Raw genomic sequence first — 14,046 nt, forward strand, 5'->3', positions numbered from 1 at the left:
GAAGGAAACAGCCTCAAAAGCGGCAGTTCTTTTCGCAAGCGAAGGAGAAGGGCACAGGGTAGGAAGGTGGTGGTAGTGGTGGCAGGCGGTTAATAATAATAATTAATTATTAGAGTACATTTAAAACTATCCATGGAATACTTGTCTCTACTTTATAGATGCGAAGCTGAGGCCCAGAGAAGCTAAATAACTTGCTCAGCTGGGATTCAAACCCAGGAAGCCAGGCTCTAGAAGCCAGGCTCTCAGCCACAAGAGAGATGGACGCCGGAGGAGGAGGGGAAGGAGGAAGGGAGGCAGGGAGATGAATGAAATTCCACCCTGGTGCTGGCTGATTGATGGCCCAGCCGTGGTGTGAGGGCACCGGGGTTGGTGCCAGCACTGAGTGCAACCAAGTGACAGATCCAGGACCTTGCCAGCTTGAAGCGGAGAGGCACCTGCTCCAGGTGCTACCAGGGGACTCTGGCACCTGGCCTGACCTGGCCCCTCTAGGATGGGCTGGAAATGCTCAAGGGTGTTCTGGAGAGAGCATGGGGTGGGTGCTGCCCTTATGGGCACCAGCCTCAGGGTCACTTGAAGCTCTTCTCTCTGGCTTTTGGGGATGGGGTCCCTCCCTGGGATCACTGATTACGGTGACCTGAAGCAGTGCCAGCAAATGGCTCTGAGCTCTACCATCCAGGCACAGGGCGTGTGGCAGTCAAAGCCCTCTGCCCACCCTCATCCTCTGCCTCCCCACCCCCTAGCATAGCCAGCTCTGGTTTATTTAGTTGAAGAGATTCGCTCCACCCTGCCTCTTTGTCCCCCAAGTCACAGGAATGACATGGGAACCCACCTTGCCCCTTCCCCTGCCTCCTTCCTGGGTGAGAGGGCAGAGAAATGGTTACACTCAGCGTGTTCACAAACAAGACACGCAAGCACCCCAGGCCAGGGCGCACCACCCCGGGCGGGCCTTGGGCCAAGCTCCCTAATTTGGTCACTTCCACTGGAAGCAGGCTGGTGAGCTACTAGGGGGCTAGGCCAACTGTCCATGGGACCCCTATCCCTCCTGACCCCAGCCTTCAGGTACCCTCAGAAGCTTGAAGCCCCACAGAGAGACAGAAGTGGGACAGACAGGACGGCAAGAGACAGACCCGGGGCCAGGGGCCAGGCGCAGGGTGGGGGGACGGGCGGGGGGGGGGGGGGCTCACCAGCTGGAGCACGGACGGTCGGGCTGGGGCTGGGGCCGGACTCCGCGGCCGAGCAGCGCTTACGGGCCTCCCTGGGCGCCCTGGGGCCTTTTTATCCGGCTGCTGCCCGCAGGCGCCCCCCACCCGGCCGCCCGCGGAGGAGGCCCCACAGGCCCCGCCCCCGGGCGGCCCTGTCGACGCGGGAGTCCGGCCCTGTCGGCCCCTTGGCCCTGAGCCCCCCGCCCCCCGCCGGGCCGCGGGCCAACGCGCAGCGGGCGTTCACACGCCTCTGGCCCGGGAAGTCCTGGGGTCATGAAATTGCAGGGGGCAGCGGGGCGGGGGGGGGGGGGGGGGGGGCGGGAGGGCTCAACTGTTTCCCCTGGAGGAAGCTGGCGCGCTGCAGCAGGAGAGACTGTGGGAGGATCAGAGTCCCTGCGAGAGACCGGCGGCGCGGCACCAGCGCGCTGCGTTTGCCTGGGGGTGCCTGTGGCCTCGGGAGCCCCAGTCCCAGGCGCAGTTCCCTCCTCTGCCAAGCCGAGTGACATGCCTGCCCCCCAGAATCCCCCCATTTAGTGAGTCGCTGGAGGTGTCAGTGCCCAGAGCACAGTATCCTTCACAAGGGAGTGCCTCACTGTCATAGGGACCACTAGACTCCCTTGGTCGGGGGCGGCTAGCGAGGGAGAGGGGCGCTCAATTCAAGGGAGCTCCGGATGGTGTGGTGTCTGGAGTAACAGGTCCACTCCTTTGCCCTGATCCCTTTAGATTTATTGAGTATTTCGTGGACACTAGGTCTCTGTTCTGCCCATTGTACAGTTGTGAACGCTGAGCCCCAAGAGACACAACCTGCTCCCCCCAGTTATAAACAGTAATTGGGAGAACTTAAATCCTCCTCTACAACTCCTTACAGAGTTGAATGAGGCAAGTCCTGGCCCTTGACAGGCCCATAGCTGGAGGGTAAGTGGTGTGTGTGTGTGTGTGTGTGTGTGTGTGCGCGCGCGCGCGCGCGCGCGCCCCCCCCCATGGGGAGCAGGGAACTATAGAATAAGACAAAAGTAAAAAAGGCTGAAAGAGGGGAGTTCTATCACCTTAATTGAGCTCCCAGGCACCTGAATCCCAGCCTCTTTCCTCCAAATTCTTTCCCTTAGTCCTGGTCCTTCCCAGTGCCTCAGTGCCACCCATCTATAAAATGGGCAGAGAGTTCCAGCCTCCTAGCTTCCTCCCTAGGTCCAGATCAGTACAGCCTGGTACCCCCCTTCCCCCAACCTTGTCTGAGTGTCCTTCCAAAGCCTCATTCAGCAGATCTTTCTCGATTTTCTCCTCCTTGCTAGATAGGGTGCTGGGGTGCTAGACACTGCTGGGGTGGGAGGGGGCTTCCCCTTCTGGTAGGGGAGGCAGACCTGTAAACAAACACCACCACAAGGCAGAATGTGATAAGGGCTAGGATAACAAGGTGGACCTTTCTCATCCCTGGGTGACAGCCAGGTCACACTGACCTGGCTGCTAGAGGACTACTGTCCACCCCTGGCCGCCCACGTCCCAGATGTCCCCCCAGTGCCCCTGCCCTGCCCCAACAGGGCCCAAAGCATTCCCTGCATGAATCAACAGGAAAGAATGCTCCCAGCTTTGGGTCAGTGGCAGCAGCAGCCCAGCCCCACCCCTGGGGACAATGAGGCAGCTGTGGGCTGGGGTGCCAGGTATGCCTCAGCCCCCTCCTCATGCCCAGCCACCTCTCATGCTGAGCCAGGAACAACACAGAGGGATCGGAAAACGTGGGCTCCACCTGCTGCCAATCACCCGCCCAGGCCTGGCTGCCCAGAACTAAAAATACCCTGGAGGCCCTGCGGCTGGCGGGGGCTAGAGCCCAGGGAGTGAATGGATGTGTTGCCCGGAAGTCCAGTCCGTTGACCTACAAGACTCTGGGCAGAAGCTGAGGCTAAGGAGCAGTAAAAGGAGGAATCTCCCAGGGGGGGTCACTGTGAGGCTCTCTTATTGACAAGTAACAGGCTTGGTCCCAGGCCCAGCCCTATGGCTTACTGGTGGTGGGATTTTCACAGCTGAGTGGCTATCTCCTCTCCCTTAAATTCAATTGCTGTGGGGGTCAAATGGGACAATTCAGTTCATCTCAATAAACTTTGACTTGATGGAGACTGCCTGCTTCCTCCTTCGTGCCTGACTGTACTCACAGCCTCAGCCAGAGCCAAGAACCTCTTGATATACAGGTCTGTGTCTGCCTCAACTCTGGGGGCCCTGGAATTTCTTATATATCTCTAAACCTAGATTCTGTCACATGGCTCAGTGCATAGCAAGCACTCACTATATGCTGGCAGATTGAGTAAGTGGGCCTGCCTCGTGCTGGTCCTTGAGCTAGACCGGGCAGTGTGTGTGTGGGCGGGGGCACAAACAAGCAGATATGATCCCTGTCCTCACGGAATTTGCAGGGTGGGGGGCGGGGAGACAATCAACCAACAGATGAGACATTGTCATCATCAGAGCAACTAACAGGTGCAGAGCAGTTACTCTGTCATCTCACTGAATCCTCTTAAAATCCCTATGGACAACACTTTCATCACCCTCCTTTACAGATGATGAAACTGGGCACAGAGAGGTTAAGTGATTTGGCCAGAACCACACAGTCCTTATCTGCAGAGGGTAGCAAGTGGTAAATTGTAGCAGACATACAGTTAGCTCTGTGCCCTGGGTACCGAGTGGGGAAGTTTGAGGATTGAAAGCTTCATGGAAGAAGTGCCTTGGCTGATTGTGGGTCTGTCTCTATCACTCTGCAAATTCACTAAGTAGAGAGGTAGGAAAGTGGGATAGTCATGAGTAAAGCTTTGGAAGCCATGGAGCACTGGATGTCAGAAGTTACCCCATCTGCCCTCCCCCAGGCCCCCAGGGCCCAGGGCATAAGCATCACCATCTGCCCACCCCTCCCAGGGTGAGGAGCTGAGAGGCTGAACAGTAGCTAAGAGGAGTCTCTTCCCCACGGGGTATTCCTCAAACCCACCCAAATAAGGGCCTGTGCTTTCCTGCCAAAAGGGAAGGCCAAAATCTCCTGCAGAGAGCTGTGACCTGGGATGTTCCCAGCAGCCCGGGGGGAACCTGACGAGGGTACCCAGGGCCATGGTTGCTGGACAAGCTTTCCTCCTCGGTGGCCCTCGAGACTCGGTCTGGCCCCACCTCCTTTGACACTCAGTATGGCAGAAACTGTACAGTTTGGGAATTGCGGGACCTGAATTCTTGTTCTGACTGTCTGAACTGTGTGGCCTCAGGCAAGTCCTTTCGCCCAGTCCAGGGTACAGCCTTCTGCATCCATTTGTGCTGCCTTTGTACCCTGGCCCTCTGACATCCAAGGGCCAAACTGCTCTCCTCTCTTCCTGCATCTTGGCTGTCCCTGACTTCAGTGACTCCTGAGCAGACTGATCTTGTCGTGCCTTAGCTCAAGAATCCTCAGTGGCTCACTGTTGCCCACAGGATATGGAGAATCCACTTTTCTTCCTCCTTTTCCCTCTCCTCCTTTCCCCTTTTGACTTCATTTTTTATATTCTACCTGTCTTTAGGCCTCGCTGTATCCCAGCTCCTCTACTAATTTGCCTATGAAAGTTTACATGAACGCTCTCCAAGTATCAGGTGCTGGGAGAGTCTTAGAGCTGAAGCAGATACAGTCTGTGCCCTCGGTTGTGCACTAACCTGGTGGGAGCTGACTCACAGACATGGTGATGATGGACAGTAGACTGGGATGCAGAAGGCAGGACACATGGAAGGGCACTGACCATTTCGACACAGGACAGACTTTTCCTTTGCTGAGGGCTGTTTAACCAGGTGCAGGGCTTTTGTTCCAAGGGAAGAGGTGAGAGCTGAGATTTTGAGAAGCTTGGGGGTGGGGAAGTGAGGAGGTGGATCTAGCAGGGGTGGGCTGCCAAGAGAGAGGCTGGCCTGGGAGATGGTTCCTGGAGAGAGAGAGTGATGAGCTGGCTGCTATGGGGAGAGGAAATTTGGAGGAAGACAGAGCTGATTAAAGAGATATTTTATGAAGTTTTGCTTTGTGATATGCAATGTCACCTTCCCCCACACTGTTCCTCTGAAAGCTTCAGAAAAATTGTTACTACTTGATAACATTTGGAGTTGGGCAGGCCCACCTCAGCATTTGCAGGGCCTGGGCATGAGTCAAAGGGGGCCTCTTATCACATGTCTCGGAGTTAAAAATCAAACTAACTCCTCATTAAATAAAACATGATCTATCTTCCTGCTTTGACAAATAACACTTTTGGAAAGATCTTGAATCCAGATCTTTCTACCCCCTAGAGTTTGGTGTGGAACATATTATTATGGGAAGCATCTACCCCTGTCCCTGAGCCCCGATGTGGCCCACCCCCTTCCTCTCCCACCTCTGCTCCATCCCACACAGCAAGGGACCCTCTGCTGTGACGGGAACACGCACACACCAGGCTCTGTCCAGACCTCCACAGCCATTGCCCTTTGGCCGCCCTGAGCCACGGTGCACAGCCTAGAGGTTTGGTCTGCACTCTGGAGGAAGGGCTGCTGGAAGCAGCCTTGGCCTCTTGGACAGCGAATTTCTGGAGCATGGGTTTGGAAATGGGGTGGGGGCTCCAGTGGGCACATCCCCTTGGCCCTGGAAACTCTGTGTCCTGTCTGGAGGTGTGTGATTCGACAAGAGCCACACGGATGCCCTCTGATACGTGGAGGACCAGAGCAGGGAGTGCTTGCCCAGGTCTGAGGACAGCTGTGTGTATGGGTGGGGACCAGGAGGTGCCACATGGAAATGGGGATGTGGCTTAGAGGTGGGCCTCAGGGTGGACGTGGGATGTCTAGTCACTCTTGTGGTGTTTAGAGAGCTGTGGGTTATGCAGCCCCAGAGCCAGGTGGGGCCTCACCTCCGCAGGTGGGGGGCACTGAGGCCTTCTGAGCAGGGGCAGGGGTGGGGGGCACTGATTAGAGCCAGGCTGTAGGAATCTTGATCTTTGCTGGTGCCCTCTCGAACTGGTATTTAACACTTCACAGATTCATACCTTTGCTGGGGGCGGGGGTGGTGGTGGAGGGTCTGGGAAGGGGTATTCTGGGGGCGGACAGGGAGGATCTTAAATAATCTGTAAGCTGTGGAAAGAAAGAGAACCCGACTTAGACTCTCCACTTTCTGCCTTTGTCTCTGGGATCCCCAGCTCAAATTTGCTGCCAAGAGTTTACCACTCCCCTCTGCCCCCTAGCCTGTTTCGACTCCTGCCTCTGTCTCTCACTATATTAGCCCTCTTCTCATAGCGAAGCCCTCACCTGAGAAGGGTCACCACCAGTGTTCTCCCCATCATCAGGTCCCTCCCCTCTCCAGGACCTCCTGCACCCTGTTCACCCTTCTCCCTTTCTCTCCCCACCTCCCGCTCTCAGCCACGTGTGCCTGTCCAAACTACCCCCACCCCCCCACCCCCCACCAGCCCTTCCCCGGTCCCCTCTCATTGCCCCTCTTCCCTGCATACCCTCACTTGGCCTGTTCCAGCAGCTAACACGGGCACAGCGCCTGGATGTGTTTCTGTTCAGGTAAATTAAAGTCATAAGTTCTGGGGGAAATGAGACGGAATGAAGACTCAGAGCTGCGGCCCTGAAGCCTCCCAGGCCCCTTCAGAATCTCACAGAAGCTGGGCTGCCCTTCTCACCCGCCTGTAATTGAACCCCTTTTTTTCCTCAGGCAACACCAGACGAGTTAAATTAAAAAACATTTCTTATTCCACGCCGTTTTCCTGGATCTTTAGAAACAATGAATACAGTCACTGCATTACTTCCCCCAGTGTCTTGTGGCAGATGAGGGCAACAGGGCCTCAGTGGGGTGGCCTGGAAACCTCGAGGCCTGCACAACATCTCTGCTAGCCCAGGGTCTCGCATCTCCTTAGCTTCTTTAGGAAGATCATTGACCATTTGGGGGCAGAGCCAAAACGAAGGCTAGGTGCCACTTCTAGCCCCGGATCAACCACTCGTGAATTACTTTGGAATTAACTGAGGCAGTCAGTGGGAAATATGAGTTCAGGAACAGAGCTATTGATTAAAGAGAGGTACACTGACCTGAACAGTTTTGTATTCTCTTGCATCCGGTTTGTTGATTTAGAACTTTACAAATATTTTCAAGGTTTTTTGTGAGGAATGGTCCTCTCCCTCTGGCTAGAATGTAAGATCCTTCAAGGCTGGGACTGACAGACTCCAAAGGATTAATTTTCATGTAACCGATGTTCATCTTCCAGGAATGAGGGGAGGCAGCAAGGAGCTGTCTGGGTGGAGAATTCCCTTGACCTGGCCTGCCAGAGGAGGTGACGGTGGGAACCTGCCAGGATAGAGGTCAAGGGAAATCCCTGGATGAAGCAGGAGCTGAGCCGAGACCAGGGCCAGAGGCCTGGAGGTGAGATGGGGAGACATTGGCATCAAAGACCACACCAGAAGTGAGGATTGGGGCTGCAGGGGAGAAGGACAAGCCCCACCGGAAGACAGGGCTTATTGATGGGCCTATTCAGACAACAGTAGACAGAGCAAGAGGCTGGTCTGGCAATCTCACACTTTAGCCCAGCAGTTCTTTGTGGTCCTAGACCAGCAGCACCAGCATCTCCTGGGAACCTGTTAGAAATGCCAGTTTTCAGGCCCCACCTCAGACCAGAAACTCTGGGGATGAGGCCCCAGCATCTGTGTTTCAACCTGTCTTCCAGATAATTCTAATGCCTGTTAATATTCAAGAACCGCCTCTCTAGACTATATGCTTGGAAAATGTTTGCAGTGACAGAGTCTAGAGCCCTGTGGTGGATGCCTTTTTCCTTAGAGTCACTGATGTGCCTGGTGGGCTCGGCCCTCTTGGGGTCCTCTCGTATTATGAGGACACTCCTCCACATATGATGGGCTGAGCCCTGGGGGGTCACAGTCTTCTACATCCTTTCACAGTAGGGTGGGAGGGCCATATCTTCTGTCCTATGCAGAGTTCTACAAGGACCTCTGCATCCCCAAGGAGAACATCACTGGGGTGGTGGTGGAGGGTTTCCTCATTACTGTCCTCAGGGGCCCTACCCATGTGGGCCAGGAATAGGTGGTCAGGCCAACATCTAGATTCTGGTAGGATCTTCCTGGATGACAGGAATTTCACTGTCATTTCCATACCACAAACATCTATGCCATTGTGACCATCAGCCTGAAATCTGAGATCTTCCGGGAGACCAGTTGGCCAACAGGTGTCATTGATGCCCATCAGCTCCGGGCAGGCGGAAGGGACCTAGAGCTTGTGCCAGAGGCCCCCTCCTTCCTCCCGGAGCTGGTCCTGGCTTTCATAATTCATAGTATATCTTGAGTTAGGAACAATTCTTCCTCCTAGACCAGTCTGGACACGCCAGTGGCTAAAAAAAAGTTAAGAAGCTGCAAGGTTGTTAATTTGTTCACAAGGGAAACTGCCCAGAAAGGACAAGAAAAGCTTCACTTCCTAACCATTAACTGAAAATCACTTTTCTTAGGACAGCTTGACCTCTAAAGTGTGACTGAACTACCCAGGAAAAAATGTAGATAAGCTATGTCTCCTTTTAGCATTGAGTGCCAGTAAACAAAGTGGGAGAGCAGGAATATTCCACCAAGATATCAGCAGAAACTTAACTTCTTAGGGGAAATAATTTCCTTTCCTAATTACCAATTAATGAGCATAAGCTTCTGCCCACCAGCACTCTGAATTGCTGTCGCTGTGGTGAGGTGGTGTGATGGGAACTTGGTGTAACGCCTCGTGCCTTTGGCAGGGATTAGTGAACCAGAGCTAATACGTGAATGCATCTCATTCAAGTTGGGGTGTTATCTTGTACTAAATATCGGGCACGGGTCCATCATATTTGTACAGAGAACACTTTGCTAGGCTTGTTGAGGATGCAGAGAGTTAAAAACCCAGTTCCTACCCTCAATGTAAGTCACATAAGTTATGAATTATATTTATATCATTATATGAATTACATCAGCCAGTGGAATCTGTTTGTATAGACAAGATCATTCATTTATTTGTTTGCTCCACAAGTGTTTATTGAGCACCTATTATTTATGTAGCCACTTTGGGAAACCTAGAAAAGTAAACATAACCCAAATTTCCCAGGCTCTGCATGCTACTGGGGTCATACCAACGGTAAAAGTCACATTTTCTAGATTCTTGTCTCTATTATTTAGGTAGCACTTCCAGCATTTGTTCTTATTTACAGGCAGTTCTTGTCCCTGCCCCCAAACACATTCTCACCCAGTCTGCAACTAGAAATTTCCAGCAGGTGGTCAACATGTGCTCATAATAAACCAGGCTATAAACTAGGGTTAGACTGCAGCATCTTCCTTAATCTTCCACTCCAGCTTTGCACTCTCCCCACCCCGCCATTGATGTCCATTACCTGAGAACTTCTTTGAAAACTTTTCAGGTATTTGTGGCTAGTTCTCACTGGGAAAAATGCTGAGCTCCAAGCCAGAGGGGCTAGCCCTTGATGCTTCTAAAGTTGACACCTTTCAAGGCCCAGAATGGTGCTACCTTCCCTCAAGAGTGAGGAGAATGCCCCCCCCTCACTCCCCACCACCCGTCTCCCATGTTTCTGTGCTGTGTCACCTGAACTCTGGTATGTTTCACTGGCCTATGGCCTACCTTTTCACCAGTAACACACTGTGCTGATTATTATAGCTTTATAGTAAGTCTTATATCAGAGAGTATGAGTCCTCCAACTTTGTTCTTTTTTAAAATTGCTTTGGTTTATTCTAGTTCCTTTGCCTTTCTATGTACATTTTAGAATCAGCTTGCCAATTTCTGCAAAAAAGGCTGCTAGAATTTTAATTGGAATTGCACTGAATTTATACATCAGTTTGAGAAGTGATATTTTAAGATTACCTTCTAATACATGACCACAATATAGTTCTCTGCTTTTCTTTGATTTCTTTAATTAACAATTTGTAGTTTTTGGCCTACAGATCTCGCATATGACATATGGTTGTTGGATTTATGCCTAAGTATTCCACATTTTGCTGATATTACAAATGGCACATAAAGATTTTAAATTTTCAACTGATCATCACTACTATATAAAAATTAATATCATTTTAAAATTAAACCATTTTTAACACATTGACCTTGTATCCTGTGAAATTGCTAAACTCAATTCTAATACCTTATATATTCCTTGGCATTTTCTACATAGAAAAATACGTCATCTGTGAATAGAGAGAGTTTTATTTCATCCTTTACAATCTGTATGCCTTTTCTTTCTTTTTCTGGTCCTATTGCATTTTGTTGGAACTCCAGTATAAAGATGAAGAGAAGGGTAAGTATGAATATTTTTGTCTTATTTCCAATCTTACGGGAAAAGCATTCAGTTTTTTACCCTTTCACCATTAAATATGATGTTACCTGTAGGTCCAATTCATCTGTGTTGTCAGAGTTACGTGTGTAGTGTTGTTCACAGTATTCTCTTATCCTTTTGATGTCTGCAGGGTGTTATAATCCTGCTTTATTCCTGCTATTGGTAATTTGTGTATTCCCTCTCTTTTTCTTTGTCTTTTTCTTGCTAGAAGATTGTCAATTTTATTGATCTTTTGAAAGAATCAACTTTTTGTTTCATTGATTTTCTTTATAGTTTTTCTGTTTTCATTTTCTGCTCTTATCCATATTATTTCCTTCCTCTGATTTGTGTTTATTTTGTTCTTTTCCTAGGTTCTTGAGGTATATTATTGATTTGAGACTTTTCCTCTTTTCTAATGTAAGCATTGGTGCTACAAATTTTCCTCTTAGCACTGCTTTATTTCTGTCTCATGAGTTTTGTTATATTTTCATTTTTATTTAGTTCAAGGTATTTTTTTCACTTGAGAAAGTGACCCATGAATCCATGAATTTTTTAGAAGTGTGTTGTTTAATTTCCAAGTATTTGGTGATTTTCCAGTTATATTTTTGTTATTGATTTCTATTTGTTTCTATTATGGTCAGATAACACTCTGTATGATTTAATTTTTTAAAAATTTGTTGAGGTCTGTTTTGTGGCCCAGGATATGGTATATCTTGGTATGTGTTCCGAGGACACTTGAAAAGAATGTGTGTCCTGCTGTTATTAGGTAGAGTGTTCTATAAATGTCAATTAGATTCTGTTGGCTGATGGTGGTGTTGAATTCTATATCCTACTGATTTTCTGTCTGGTTGTTCTATCAATTGTCAAAAAAGGAATGTGGAAGTCACCAACTATAATTGTAGATTTATCTGTTTTTTTCTTTTAGGTTTTCCTTAACATATATGTAGCTCTGTTGTTTGTACATACATACTTAGGATTGGTCTTTTTGGTGAATTGGCCCTTTTATTATTATATAATGTCCCTCTCTGTTTCTGGTCATTATCTTTGCTCTACACTGTACCTTATCTGTTATTAATATAGCTACCCCTGCTTTCTTTTGATTAATTCTTGAGTGATATCTTTTTTTCCTACCCTTTCCTTCCAACTACCTATATCATTATATTTGAAATGAGTTTCTTGTAGACAAAATAAGTTGAGTCATATTTTTAAAGCCATTCTGTCAATCTCTGCCTTTTAATTGGTGTATTTATACCATTTACATTTAATGCAATTATTGATTTATCAGTGCATAAGTCTGTTGTTCTGTTCTGTTTTTTGGGGGTTTTGTTTTTGTTTTTGTTTTTGTTTTGTTTTATGTTTGATCTGGGGTTTTTTGTTTGTTTTTCCATTTTCTGTTCCCTGCTTTCCTGTTGCTACCTGAACATTTTTTTAGAACTCCATTTTGATTAATCTGTAGTGTTTTTGAAAGTATCTCTTTGTGTAGCATTTTTTAGTGTTGCTTGAGATATTACATTAAACATATCTAATTTTTAAGTCTACTGGTATTGCCATTTTCCCAGTTAGAGTGAACTGTAGAAACCTTATCTCCCTTTATGTCTCTTTCCCCTTTTCCACTTCCAATACAGTTGTCTTAAATATTTCCTTTATATAAATTTACAACCATAGCAGACAGTGTTATAACTTTTGCTTCAACTGTCAAACATAATTTAGGAAACTCAAGAACAGAAGAAAATAGGTATTTACCCATCTTTTTATTTTTGTTTTTCCTTCTTCCCTCCTGATGTTTCAAATGCTTTCTTTTTTATCATTTCCCTGTTTAGAAAATTGTTAGCTGTTCTTTTAGGATAGACCTCCTGACAACAGATTCTTAGTTTTTCTTCATCTGAGAAGGCCTTGACTAACCCCTTAATTCATGAAGAATTTTTCTTGCTGGATATAAAATTCTATCTTGACAGTTCTTTTCTTTCATTTCTTTTCTTTCTTGAAAATATGCCATTTATTTCTGGCCTCCTTAGTTTCTGATGATAAATCTACTGTCATTCAAACTATTTTTCCCTTATAAGTAAAGTCATTTTTCTTTCACTGCTTTCAAGATTTTTCTGTTTTAGTTTTCAGAAGTTTGACTACGATGTGCCTCAGCATGAGTTTGTTTGGGTTTATCCCATTTGGAGTTTGTTCATTTTCTTGAATTTATAGGTTTACGCATTCTGCTAAGTTTGGAACATTACTTCTTCAAGTACTTTTTCAGTCCTGCCCTCATTTTCCTCCTCTTCTAAGATTCCAGTGACATGAATGATGTATATTAGATCTTATGTTATAGTCCTGCAGTTCCCTGAGGCTTTGTTCACTCCTCTTCTTCCTTTAATTCTATTTTCTTTATTGTTTTTCAGATTAGGTCATTTCTATTTTTCTATCCTTGAATACACTGATTCTTTCCTCTGTCCTCTCCATTTTGCTCTTGAGTTAACCCATTGAGATTTTAAATTTTGTTTATTGTATTTTTCTGTTCTAAAATTTTCTTTTGGCTTTCTTTATATTTTCTTTCTTTCTTCTTTTCTTTTTTCTGAAACTTTTTAAACATGCACATACTCAGTATAGATGCAAGTCCCAGGTCCCTATTCAACCTTCTATTATTCCACCCTACATGCGGGTGGGGATTAGATGTCTTGTTACAACCAGGTAAGGGTGGAAATCTAGACTCTCTACTTGGCTTTTGCTAGTGTGTGTGTGTTTCTCAGGTTGTGGGGGAATGAAGCCACAGTTCTTTTTTTTTCTATGGTACTTGCTGCAGTAGAGTAGTCATTGTCTAAAAGTTTTCTGTCTAGATAGGCTTCCTGATCCTTCGGCTAGAGAGAGTAGGCTTTTGCTGGGGCCTTTGTGGTCTGTGTCTGTTGGTGCTGCCATTTTGCAGGCTTCTTCAGTAACAAGTCTGGGATGTTTGAGGCAAAACACAAAACAAAACAAAACAAAACAATAACAACAACAACAACAAAAAACCTCAGGGAACTCACCATCATGTTGTTCCTTGGGTCCCAAGGTCCTTAGCTAGTTTGCTTCTTCTCTCCACCTTTCACAGTCTTTTTATGTGTAGGGCATTTATTTACCACCTCTTTCTCTGATTTCTATATTGTGGAGGTTGCCTATGGGGATGTGGAATGGTGCAGAAAACGCATCTGCTATATTCTCTTGCAGTGAGTATGGAATCTTTGATCTATAGTATATTTTACTCTGTGACACACCCCTGAATATTGTGCCAAAGTTGCTCCTAACCTGATTCTAACTTTACTGGCCTCTTAGTCAACCAGACTTCTTCTAGTGTTGACTCTCCCATGGCATACAACCTGCTTTTTGATGCAAGGTGGGGGTAGGCATGGACTGGATTCCATTCCCAGATACCAGCTGTGGCAGGTTGAATAGTGGCCCCAAATGCAATATGTCCAAGTCCTAACTCCCAGAATCTATGAGGGTGAACTTATTTGGAAAAAGGGTCTTTGCAGATGCAATTAAGGACATAGAAATGAGAGCATCTTAGATTTAGGGTAGCCCCGAATCCAATGACTAAT

This window comes from Panthera leo, chromosome D2 (genome assembly GCF_018350215.1).
Source record: "Panthera leo isolate Ple1 chromosome D2, P.leo_Ple1_pat1.1, whole genome shotgun sequence".
Lineage (NCBI taxonomy): Eukaryota > Metazoa > Chordata > Mammalia > Carnivora > Felidae > Panthera > Panthera leo.